Source organism: Lepisosteus platostomus, chromosome 3 (assembly GCF_059453375.1).
Source record: "Lepisosteus platostomus isolate fLepPlt1 chromosome 3, fLepPlt1.hap1, whole genome shotgun sequence".
Classification (NCBI taxonomy): Eukaryota; Metazoa; Chordata; class Actinopteri; order Semionotiformes; family Lepisosteidae; genus Lepisosteus; species Lepisosteus platostomus.
The window spans coordinates 57,554,707-57,567,692 of NC_142613.1; the positions used below are offsets into that span (position 1 = coordinate 57,554,707).

Here is a 12,986-nt window from a genome sequence, read left to right on the forward strand (position 1 = left end):
TTTCATGCACAGGGAGAGCTCTCCCCTTCTACACATACACGCATTATTTCATCAGCTCTTTTGGGCAATTGTGACTCGACTGACATGGCAAACACAGAACCTCTGATGTTTGTGTGCAATTCCACCACTCTGGTATTTTGTTATTCCAATGACCATTAAAACTCAAACAATCGACTGCTCACTGTTAAAAATGTATGTTATGTTCCCAATAAGCTACAATTTAGAAGCGTTTAGTTGTATTTTCCATGTACTTCAATGTGAAAAGAACAATTCCTTAAATTTTGCGTTTTGTCTGTTGTTTATGTGTTTGCTTCTCCCGGTCATTGTGCGACGATGCATTTAATGCGTTAATGGAACACGGTCTCATTTGAGTGCGGCGTTAATCTTACGTGATAGTCTGTCGATGGAGGGGGGAGTGGTAGCATGGTGTAGATATTCTTTGTCGAAGCGAGTTTCCTGATTTTCAGATTGGGAATCTTTACGGCGAAGAAGGCGGACGAAGAGGAAAACCAAGGCTCAGAGGAAGGTCTGGCTCTCGTGGGCAGGAGCAGGAATCCTACGTACGAAGCGTACTATTTGGCGGCGTTTTATTTCCTGGAGCTCTTTCTCATTTGGCTTCAGTGCGTGTGGGCATTTGGCCTCAGGCGAGTGTGTCTGTCAGCGTGCTGCACTTGGGTTTGATGGCGTTTGTCATTGCTGGAGCTCCAGCTGTTTTTATACCGGCTCACATGGTCTGCTGATGGCAGCCCAGCTATTTCAAAGGGCTCTCCAGCTTGCAGAAATTCTTTTTCCGATTTTTCTAGTTGGCATTGTAGACATCGGTTGTGCTTTAAATATAACTTTGATACCTTCAGCAAATGTAGTTAACTGGTCTTCTCATCAATAGCTACTTTTAGCATGCATCAACATGCAGATTTTGGTATATGCAGCATGAGTTCCCTCAATGTTTTTCCACTTTGTCAAGCATGTTCTGCTGTTAAATTCTTTTATAACCTGTAAATGGTGTTCACTTTCTTATTTCCCCTGGTCATGAAGATCGCCTGTTTTCTGTTGTTACTTAATATAATATTATTCACCTTCAAAATGACCCCATTCTTTCTGCTAATCAAGCACAGGACAGGTCAATGGCCCTTTCCTAAAACTGTTTGTGTCCTCACTGCAGGAGGTGTCAGTACTTTCTTTCAGGTCAATGAGGTAACCATAACAATAAAGTCAACAGTTATATGCAGTTTTAGCAACATTGTGACTCTGAGTGGTGTAGATGACAGTTTTGTGCAAGAGCTCTGGAGTCATTTCCATCAGCTTTCGAATGCCAAAATGGTACCAAGTGGGTCCACTGGGTGGCAATGTTGATGCATGACTGGGAAAGCTCTGCAAATAGCACTTGAATTCCAAGAGTCTTTGTATTAAGTATCTTTTAGGTGATTCTTACCAGAGACATAATCCCAGGTACTGTCAACCTGACAATGTCCTAGATGTGAAACCTTAAAATGAGTAAGTGCATGTTGTGAATTAGAACTTTCACAGCTGTTTTTTTTCAGTCTTCTTTTAAATTGGTGCCTTTTAAAGTGTGTAATGGCTTAGCATGCAGTGCTAGTAGCAGATCTTACAAAAATGTAATTAAAAATGTCTGTATACTTTTCTGAATGCATTCAAAACCATTTACATAATTTTTATAACGTCCAGTTGCACAGTTGGCTGAAAATGAACCATGCCTACTACTGTACGTTCAATGTTTTTTTCTTGTAGCTTGTGAAGGCTTTCTTCTAGTGTAGTACCGTGTCTTTGCTTGTTTTCATGAAAGCTAATCTGATGGAATAAACCTAGTAAAAACGCCGCATTGTACTTGCTGAACCTGAACAGGTGCAGATATTGCTTTCTTTGTGGTTTCAGCAAGTTATTTAAATGTAATAAAGGTTTTCAGCCTCAAGCCTTAAGAGTAGTGATTTTTACAGTCTGTAGTTTATAGAGATTTGAACCTTGTGCAGTATTTTATACTGTAAATCCTTTAGCAAAAAAGTAATTTTTTCCCATCATAAGAAGGCATGACTCTTTAACAATGCTGAAAAGATGTTCTAGAAGATGGTAGTTGGTGTCAGTGTGTAATATTTAAATCTTTCTGTCGTATAATATGCTTGTAAAAAAAAAAAAGGCGAAGTCCAGACCAGAGCCACTGTGGCTTGCCCAGCCAGAGCTGATCCCGTTTTCAGGAATGTTCAGCTGACTAGTGAGCAGCTGCAGGGATTATCCTCCCAGCATCACTGGTGCCCACGTGTACTCCTGGGTAGCCTGGAGCAAACGGTAAAGCACCCCAACATGGTAGAAGAGCACCATCCAGCCTGCCAGTCATGAGTCTGAAAACGTGCTCATCATGCTGCACTGCCCCCTGTTGTCAATACAGTGTTTCAAATCCTGTGCTCAAACTCCCTTGGATCCTCCCACTCTGACATCAGCTCCATTACATCTCCCTGTTATGAAGGGAGCTCCATCTTTGAGTAGAAATGAGCTTGATCTGTGAAGTGATATTTCTTCAGTTTTTCTCTTTTTTGTTTCACTTGTCTTTAGCAGACTCAGGTACCTTTATTTATTTTAGATGCTCTGTTATAATATGTGAAAGGGTTTCATGAGTGCTATAGGAGTATAGGAGGCTATAGGAGTAGCTGTTTTGTTGTATAATGTGCTATGATTTACTATTCATTTTTTCCATCTTTAACAGTCATACAGTGAAGCAAAGAGTTTTGAATGTTTGACCAGGTTTTTATGTAAAATACAGATAAATGTATTGCTCTTTCACGTAATATGCATGTAATCTGTTAATAAACTGGGAGTCAATTGGATTTGTATCTCGACCTGTAGACTGCACTACATATCCGTGGTAATCTGAACTACAAAATGCTTGACATAATATTCATATAAACATTTTCTTGCATTTGAAAGCTTGTTGTATTCACAGTCTTATCTATAGCAGTACATTATTGCAGAAAGTACATGAAAAAGTTCAGTCAAATTGCCTTTTCTGCTTGGGCATTTCACCATCAACTGTATGATTATTTAACTATCCTATCGGCTTGATTTTTCATTCCGTGTTTAATTTATTTTTGGAGTTAAGTGGAAGCTTTTATCCTGTAACTGATTAGACATCACCTTTTAGAGCCCCGGGGATGTAAATCTGTTGGTTGAGCTGGGAAGTGTGAGTGCGGCCCATCTTATTTACGAGTGGGCTCGCCTGGGATGATGTAGTGGGAGCTGCTGATGCCATTAAATCCTTTAATCAGCGGTGCGAGGTGTGTTCGAGGTGAAGAGCAGGTGATTATGGATAACAGCCTGATGTGGCTCTTGAGAAGTTGAGGAGTCTCTGAAGGACTAATCATGGCTTCTTGCTGCTTGCTTTCCAGATCATGAAAGGCTTCTGATTGACCTAAGATCATGGTCTTTGAGTTTGTATTGCATGCGGGTGGGCATGAAACATGCCTCAAATGCTTCTGCCTGGGTGAGCACCTTTGATGGCGAATCTGAAGATAAGTGACTCGGAGATCCCTGGGATGTCTTTGCAGTATATCAGTTTCTCAGCCAACTAATGAGTGCAATATTGAAGGGAAGTGAAATACATTTTCCATTAATGTGGCAAAGTAAAGGAAAAGGAGAATGCAAGCACAAGTCTAGAATGAAGGGAATATAAGTAATACTAGGTATGATAATGCGTATATATGATGGCAACTAAAATAAAAATACATTCACTGTTCACTGTCTGAAGATGTTCACTGCAGCTTTTATTAGAATGGTTACTGCTTTTTGGCTGATCCTTTCTTCTCAGTGCAATAAGAGCATTAAGGGTGAGCTGAGAGGGTGAGAAAATGGTCTGGGACAGGGTTGGCAACCTTTCCAAGCGAAAGAGCCAAACTACTTCACAAGAAATGGTATAAATTCACAATTGCGTGACTACAATTATGCAACTAGAATTATTGATAATTGACAAGATGGATATTAATAATAATCATGACAGCATAAATTAAACTGTATTCTGTATTAATTTCCTTCAGTGGGACTTCTGCTGCTGCTTCTCCTGTTTATTTGAAGTTAATGTCATAACTGGTCAAATGTAGCTTCTTCAGGCACTCAGGCTGTTTGTCAATCCAAATCTGCTCATTGCTGGGTGAGTTTACACCCAGGTATCCCACTCTCAAAGACAAGCCCAGCAAACTCCTGCAAATCAAAGCTGCTATTTGGATTCTTTCCCCAATACGAATCACGAAAAATGTGCCACTCTGCCTGACTTGATATCTTTGATAAAGACTATGACCACAGGCTCAACTCATTGAAATGACCAGTAACGACAAGGCACAAGATATTGCAACTGTATTTCATTCTCATTTATAATTTTCATCACTTTGAATAAGGTCTTCACCCTTTCTTTAAATTTTCATTCGAAGTGAATTTAGCATTTTCAGTATATTTTCCCAGAATATATCATTAGCGGCACATATATCGGTTGTTTCATCCAAACAAAAAATAAGTAGCTGTACTCAAATTCTTCATTTGTTGCTTGTCGATACGATGAGCCATTTTCATAGCTTTGCCATGCACTGTTTTTGCTGATAATGATATGTTTTGAATTTTCTTTAAGATTTTGTCCTTATTATGAAAATCATTAAGTAGTTTGACAATTTTTTAGCATGCGTTTTTCAAGAAATCTCCATCACACAAAGGGTTCCCCTCACTTAAACTAGAGGATGACCCCACAAAACTTGCAGAGTTTGTTTACACCTTTTTTTTTTTATTGTGCCAGCAGGCTATATTGTCCAGTGTTAATTTCTGCTGCAGCCTTTTCTTCATGCATCGCCTTCAGGGTATTTTGTAGCAAATGGTGTGTGTTTTCTTAAGAAAAGCCATTCTAAATTTGATTATTTGTGACGGGCTGTCCTCTAACTACAGATGAGACACTGGAGTTTCAGACTTATTCACAAGCAGTGTCTAAGTGTATACAGCTCTGTCCAATCCTTTTCAAAAGCACGTTTCCAAAATTGTCATCTCTCTTTCTTTTCGCCATTTTTGCCATTAAGAGTTCAGTGTTACATATAATAGTGGGTTGTCTTGACCAATCAGTGATTGGTTATTGAAATTAACAGTTAAAGGTGAAATAGACAAGAAGAGAACTTGTTGACATTTTTTAAAATTGTTATTCAGATATTTTCAAGTTTCGATTTTTGAAGTTGCATGTATTTTTAGAATGACAAAAGAGCCCTATTTGGTTCTGTATTGAGCCATTTTTGGCGTGGGATCTGTAGAAGGCTGACTCCTGCTGTAGGAGAAACAAGGGGTGGTGGGGAGCAGAGGGCAGAGGGCATGGAGGTCGTGCCTACGGGCTTTGGGCTGGAGGAGTGCAGAGGAAGTTGGACAGAGCGTGACATATGTGAGACAAAATACTTGGTCAGCTGCTGAGCTGAATGAGCTGGAGAAGGTGATTTGTGGAGGCAAGACAATAAGGAACATATATACACATTTTAAAGTCTCATTGCAACGCATTATGAATTTCAAGTTTAATGAGATGCATTTTTAATTAGATTCAAAACTCAACAACATAAGAGATCTTACAAATGAAGGTTAGGTTTTCAGCTCATCTAGCTCATTTGGCTGCTAATATCTAATTCATCTAGCTGTACTTTGAATGCTATCAGTGTATCTGTTTTGACAACATAGCACTGTTTCTTGTTCCAGGCTCCCACAGCTTTCTGCAAAGAAGTGTCTTGCGCTTTTAACTTCAGATGCATCTCCTTATATTTTTCATTTGTATTGATCCTCAAGAAGTCCATGAGTTGACTATCGGTATGTTTGAGGATTTTGAATACTTAAATCAAGTCCCCCATGTCATCTTCTCTGTTGAAGATTTAAAGGCTTGATGTTCATTTATTCTGAGGATATTTCTTTTAGATCAGGTTCAGTATTAACTGTGCTGCTCTCCTTTGAATTGTGTCCAGAACATTAGTCTCAAGGCAAAGAGACCAATTATAAAAATGATTGTGTCCATTTCTTCTACATTTAGCATTTCCTTAGAGCTTCATTTGGTTTTTATTTTCCTGTTGGAAAAGATGCTTACTCAACCCATTTCTCTCTTGCCCTAGATTCCCCAGAATCATGCAGATTTAGAGACCAGACTTTCATTCCTCCATCCATTTCCTGACTGCATCATCCACGTCAGAGTCGCAGTTGGAGCCTGTCCCGTAGCAGTTGGTGTGAGACGAAGTACACCCTGGAAGGGACAGCAGTCCATCTCAGGGCACACACAGACTCAAACACACACACTTCATTCGCACCAGGTCCAGTTTTCCCACAAGCGGATTGATTTACCAGTATGTCTTTGGACTGTGGGAGGAAACCTGCACATGAACAGTGGGGAAAACGTACAAATTCTAAGCAGACAGCAGCGCAGGTACAGAATTGAACCCAGGGCTCCATTGTCCTGCACACCAGATTTTCAAGAAATTGAAAAATGCGTGGTTTTCACAAGGTGCACCGGAGTATAGTAACTTTAAGAGTGACAAAAAAATAAGATGTGTAACAAGCTGAAATTTATGTATACCTGTCTTTATAATAATGTGGTAGTGAGTTAACGTTGTTGCATCCCAGATTTAAAGGATTAAAAAAACACCTCCAATATTATTGGAGAAATATACGAATTTTAGTCTTCATAAGCATTGCGTCTGCTCATTAGGTTTTTCCAGTTTGACAATGAATTTTCAGTAGGAATAATAACATTTGTTTTAATGGAATGGATAATTTTCCAAAATGACAGAAATTCAATTAAAAAAACTTTTTAACAGCAGTTAAATGTAAATTACATTAAGAGTCCTGGTGAGTAAAGTCCCATCCTCTCTTTGTACTGTAATTAAAATACCAGAATTTGAGATTCAGAGGTTTTTTCAATTCAAGCCCAAGAGCTGAATTAAAATGAAATGTTCTTGTATTGGTGGCCTCCAGTGTTTTATTGAGTTTGAATAGCATGTTGCAACGTTATGTGCCATATTCATAGCTCTTTTCTGTGAATGTGGAGTTCGTGTACACTGTATATTATCTTTGTCCCTTGGAAAATAATTAGATCCTTATAAAAAAAACTGTCAGTTTTACAGGATGGAAAAACAGCAGTCAACAGTCACTGTCAGTTTGGTAATGTTATTCAATGAGATATGCTCATTATAGTTCTGTATGTAAGCTTAGAGATGCAGAACAATCAGATGCTGTTGATAATGTATTGTCAATAGTTTGGGGAATCCCAACTTGGAAATAACAGTTTTCTATATTAAAAGTATCTGGGCACAGAAATAACTATCACCCAAAAATGTTATGAGGGTATGAATAAATAGTGTCTTCTGTTGCTGTGGTATAGTGTTTGTGGTATATGTTTAGAACAAGACAGGTTTTTTCAATACAAAGCAGACTGTATCCCCCAGTTATCTGAATATAATTTAATTGTAAATATATACTTTAATGCTTGTCTTGATAGTCTTTTAGTATTTTTTTTTTGTTTTGCTACCTTTATTTTAAAAAGCTAAGCTGAGGGAAAGAGCTTCCTAGGATTGTTTTGTCAGCATTAGGGTAAAGCATTTGCAGGGCCCAAAGGCCAGTAAGATTTTGTGTAAAATAGAATTTGGTTTTAACCAAGTAGGAAGGCACAGCATATATGAAGCAATTTCCACAACTGGTTGAATAGGCATTATTAATGCAATATTTCAAAACCTGATTCTTTTCATGATTTTATTATTATTCTATATAGAAGGTAAACATGACCTTGAAATGGGATTTTCTGCATGGCTGATTTTGTATTCGCTGTATGAAAGTGGTCCTGATGTGGACCTCTTTGCAAACACTGGGAGGCACTCTTGCTGTTTGTGCAGATTGTGTTTGTAGTATAACTGACTGTTTAACAAATTAGTTTGGTGAAAAGTAGCAGGCTGACAGTTGTGAAATTCTGCTTGTTTGAAGTTAGTTTTCATTTGAATACACACATGGTTGTATAATATATATATATACCTTATTTATCAGATGCCAAAGAAGTGCATAGTGCTCAATCATGGAAATTTGTGGTTTCTGTTACACACAGATCTAGGCAGACACTAGCTTTAAGGATTTTTTTTCAGAATGCACGTCAGCACATTTGTCTCATACTTTGAAGAAAAACGGAAGCCATCCGTTTTAAATATTAAATTCAATGTCTAGCAAAGCTGCTTTAATTGTGATTATTGTAATGTAAAACGAAATCTAAACCTTGACAGTAAATATAATAATAATTAAAATGACCACATGTCTAATGCGAATTTCCCCGTGTTACTTTTGCGTGTCAATCCAAGCCCGCTGCCTGAGTTTCTGCTTCTGGTCCTGACGGGTTCACAGGGCCAAGCTACTGCATCGGATCCAGATGTTTGTGACTGCTAGTGTACATTGTAAGCTTGGCAGTTTTCCGCAGTTGTGTAAGTGAGTGTTCTATTGGATAGGCTTTAAAAATCTGAAGTGCACCCTGCCACAAGAAGATGGTCCTTTTCCTTCTGGATGTCCAAAAACCGAGTTTACAATATGTGACTCAAGTAACAAAGTAATCTGCCAGTGCCAGTTTGCACACAGGGCTTCTTTCACTCTTCTCTTGTAGTTCATTGTTCTTTGTTTGACGCTTATAAGTAGCCCTACAGGTTTTCTAAAATGTACTGGAGCAGTAAGTAAAAGCACATATCCATTCATCCATTTTCTAAACGCTTTCTTCCAACTGAGGCTCGCAGGGAAGCTGGAGCCTATTTCATACACCCTAGGTGGGACTCAAGTCCATCACAGGGCAGTGCAAACATCCTTTCCATAATAAAAACACCCTCTCTGAGTTTTTGTGGTTGAACTGAAAAGTAATGACTTTTGTATTGGTGTTTTAAAGTCCTCAGTAAAGCAGGCTTGTGCACTGCTGAGTGGCAGTACATTGTGGGCCGGGTGGCAATGGAGTTCTGGATTGTCGCATGAACAGCCTAGAAGCCGCTCTTGTATTTCACTGTGGCAAAATTATGAAATGTAGTCTCTGAAAAGGGAAAGATGACCCTGTAATTTGTACCCGAGGGAAACCATATAATTTGAAAAAGCTGTGGACTAAGCAACAACAATTAATTGTTCTCAAGTCTGTGTTGGGGTTTTTTTCTCCGTGGAATAAAAGATGACAGTCGACACCACAGTTTAACAGCTATTTTTCTAAAAAGCTGAACGTGCTCCAGGCCTTCAGGTGTTCTTTGACCGAGGTCAGAAAGGAAAGACTTGCTCCCTAAATTGCTTTCTATTGTGCTTTTCCTGCCAGGACACATTCTCTTTTATAATCGCTCTTCTTATAAGAGGTGATTACAAGGCAATAGCTTTGTTGGAAGAAGCCAAGAGAAAACCAGATTGGCACTTCCAAAGCTGTGATCCTTGAAATGAATGTAATTCAACATCTAACTGTCAAACCAAAGTAGTTTACATTAGTTTGTCATTGTGCTTTTTACATTTTACCTTTGTCATGGAAACATTAATGCCTCTGTGTCTAAAGTCTATAAAGCTGTAATGAATTGAGGAGACAGTTTGGGCCACCCGGATATTAACAAACTTTTTGTAACCCTAAACAGATTTCCTTTCTGGGTAAAATACTTTGCTCCTAAACATCGTCTTGGCTTTCATCATGGCCTCTGACAATTCCCTGAAGTGTTATGTAGAGACAAGCTAGCATTTCTGTCATTGTCATGTGCACTATGTTTGAAATAATAGATGTGTAAAACTGATAACCATAGAATTCTTTAATTTCTCTTTGGATGGAAGTTGTTAGAAAGATCAGTATAAGATCAGTCCATATTAGTTTCAAGGATCCAATATTAATGAATATTTAATACACACTTCAATGCTGAATTTTAAAACCATTTTATTTCCAAGTTGTATTTTGAGGCTTGCCTTTTAAAATGGGTTATGTCCCATCTAAAAATACAGAGGACTGTAAACTTAGCTGTGTTGGTATTTTTTTTACTATCACATATAATGTATGTCTTCTGTCCTTTTATCTAAGTCCTTTGTGGGACTTCATAAATATCAGAGAAGAAAAGAAACGACTTTTTCAATACTGCTGCTATAATGTATGAAAATTTGAGCTCAGTTTAAAAATGTGCATTTAATAGCATTTTTAATGGGAGCTTTAAAAACAGACACTGGAAGCATCTTTTCATACAGTTATCTTTTCTTAATCATGCTACAGATATTGCAACATCTGTGTGCAATGTCTAGGCCTGACTTGGTGTCCTGTGCTGTACTTGTCTGGGTGACAGAATATTTCCAATTTAAAAAGTTTTCTAGGTACATTTTCAGCTTGGACCTACTGTATTAGTGCATTAGTGCGCTCCATTAGCTGCTAAGGGTATTGGCCTTAGATCCAGTTGCATCTTTACAATTTTCTTTGTTGCCCCATGCCCTTTATTTTAGGCTGTCATTGTTTTTGTCTGGTACACAATCTCCAGTTCAATTGCTGTGTTCTGACTCGTGAGAACCCCTTTTACTTTCCAGAAGAATATTGCCCAGACAGGGCTCATTACTTTTGTTTGCATTTCACAGATCATCCGTCTTTGAAATCAGTCGTTGCTTGTTTAGGGGCGGCATGGTGGTGCGGTGGTTAGGACTCGCTGCCTCGCATTTCTGGGGCCCTGGGTTAAATTCCTGGGGTGCTACAGTACCTGTGTGGAGTTTGTATGTTCTTTCCGTTTATGGTTGTGTTTCGTCCAGGTTTTCTGGTCTCCTCCCACAGTCCAAAGTCCTACCAGTAGGTTTATTGGATTTTTGGAAAAGTAGCCTTGGTGTGAGTGTGTGCATGTTTGTGCGTGACCTGTGATGGACTGTTGTTCCTTTTGGGGTGTATCCCGCCTTTCACCCGTTGCTTGCTGGGATAGGCTCCTGCTTCCCTGCGACTGTGAATTGGATAAAAGCTGTTAGAAAATGGAAGGATGTTTTTGTGAATCACCATTGCATTTGTAGTGATTCATTTAAGGCACATGTTTTGCAGGTTGTAATTAGGTTTCCTTTAGGGCCTCAGCTGGTACGATGACTCCTATTTGCCTGTTGTTCTTCACAGCTGCAGGCTGTTTAGAGAAGGAGCTTAAACTTCAAAGACTCTAAGCTCAACACTAGGTCATAGATCTCATCTTGAAGTGTTCTTTCCCCACTTGCAAAAGCTGCGTTTCATGTTGACAAATGAGCTCTCCCCATCTTTCTGTGGATGGAGGAAGTCCCAGCCATGGGAACCGTTAAAAAATCTGGAAGGCTCTTTCTGTTTTAGTCATCAACGATTTGGTTATTGAGGTCTTCAAAAGCGTTTGCCACCCCCCTTTCTTTATGATGTCATTTGAAACTACCCTAATGTTGTTTTTAAAGGCATTGACCAGTCTATGAAGCAAACGCAGAGAAGTCACTGCACCTTAGTGATGCAGTGGTTCGGCTCCTTTGAAGCAGTAAATGCTTGAACAAAGCAGACTACTTACAAACCGTACTTTATTCATACAGCATTCCTTCAAGGAGGACAGATGCAGGTTAATTTTTTTTTTGTTTTCAGCAATCAACACAGCAAAGAAACAGTGTGGTATTAATCAACATTTAGCTTACAAATATTTATAAACCATCATTCCAGCCAAAAATCACATTCCTTTGATGTGATGGGAAAGTACTCAATGACTTTTTCTTCATTAAAGTGGACCATTTCTGTTGAATTTTCTCCCGATTTTCATGCATCGGGCACTGCGAGGTTGAAAATCATACTGCGGCGTTGCCCTCCTGATAGAAGAGTTTGACATTTGAAAAGACATGCAGGTTTTGATTTGATCTACAGCACGTTTGTTTGTTAATCTTTTTCTGAAAAGACTCTTTATCATTTCATTTTTGAGCTGCATTTCATTTTAATTTTTTCAGTAGTTTTCTGATTATGCATCTATCAACAGCACAGATCTGTGAAAATCCTGCTGACAGCATGAGAATTGCTATCTGACACACAGCTGTGTTGGTTGCAATTGCTTCAATCCCTTCTGTGCTGTTTTGAGCATATTGATTCACAGTTCTCTCTCTCATCTCATGTTGTCTTTGGTTGTATATCCTACAACCATGGATTGACCTTTTCATAAAGAAGATAGAAGAGCATTTCATGATCACTTTTCACTTCTCGTTGTGGGATCCTATAGGGATCAAGTGATTTTTTTTTTCCTTTAAGTGCCTACGGCTATAGCACCTTCATTCCTGGACTGGCTGACCTGAACATTTGTTCCATCAGGATCAGCATTTGTTGTAGCAGGTGAAGATTTTTTTCTTCACCTACAGTACAGCAACCTTCTGTCTCTTTTCTGTGTTAACTGTGTTGCAATCAGCTTTATGTTGGCACCAACTGACCTTCTGCTGTCTCTTCAGTGACTTTTTCCCCACAGGCTCTTGCCCTTTTCCCACAAGTCCTAGCTGTCCCGAGTGTCTTCCTGCCTCAGTACACCAGTTGAGTTGCTCTTCCTGTTTTATCCTCTTGTCTGTGACCCTTACTCTCGTCAGCAGACCAGAAACGATTGTGGGGATTGTACCCTCCCACCCCACACACACTTCTCTGGCCTTTCTAATACCTCCCCATAATAATAATAATAATAATAATAATAATAATAATAATATAAATGTGGCACAACTATTCTCATACTTAAAGTAAACAGAGTTTGATGGACTGCTAAGGCTTGCAAAAACAAAAGTAAATGGTCACAGTTAAGTCAGAATCAGGAGCAATTTATCATTTGCAAAACTGTGGACAGTGCAGAGATATTTGGTACAGTTATCTCATATCCTTGATTCACCAGAGAGGCCTGTGTCCCACTGTAGGGACCACCAATCCACATCACATTTATACCATTGCAGTGCTGTCTGCTTACCTGGAACTCACTAAAGAGTTAAAACAGAGCAACTAGACAAGGATCAGTGTCTTATTTATTTTT

The 12,986-nt window shown here is 38.9% G+C and overlaps 1 protein-coding gene across 1 annotated transcript in view; it reads left to right on the plus strand.

Annotated features, from left to right (window-relative positions):
* smyd3 (SET and MYND domain containing 3) overlaps positions 1 to 12,986 on the plus strand; it is a 345,837-nt gene that overhangs the window by 5,493 nt on the left and 327,358 nt on the right. The gene's annotated exons all lie outside the window — the stretch shown is intronic.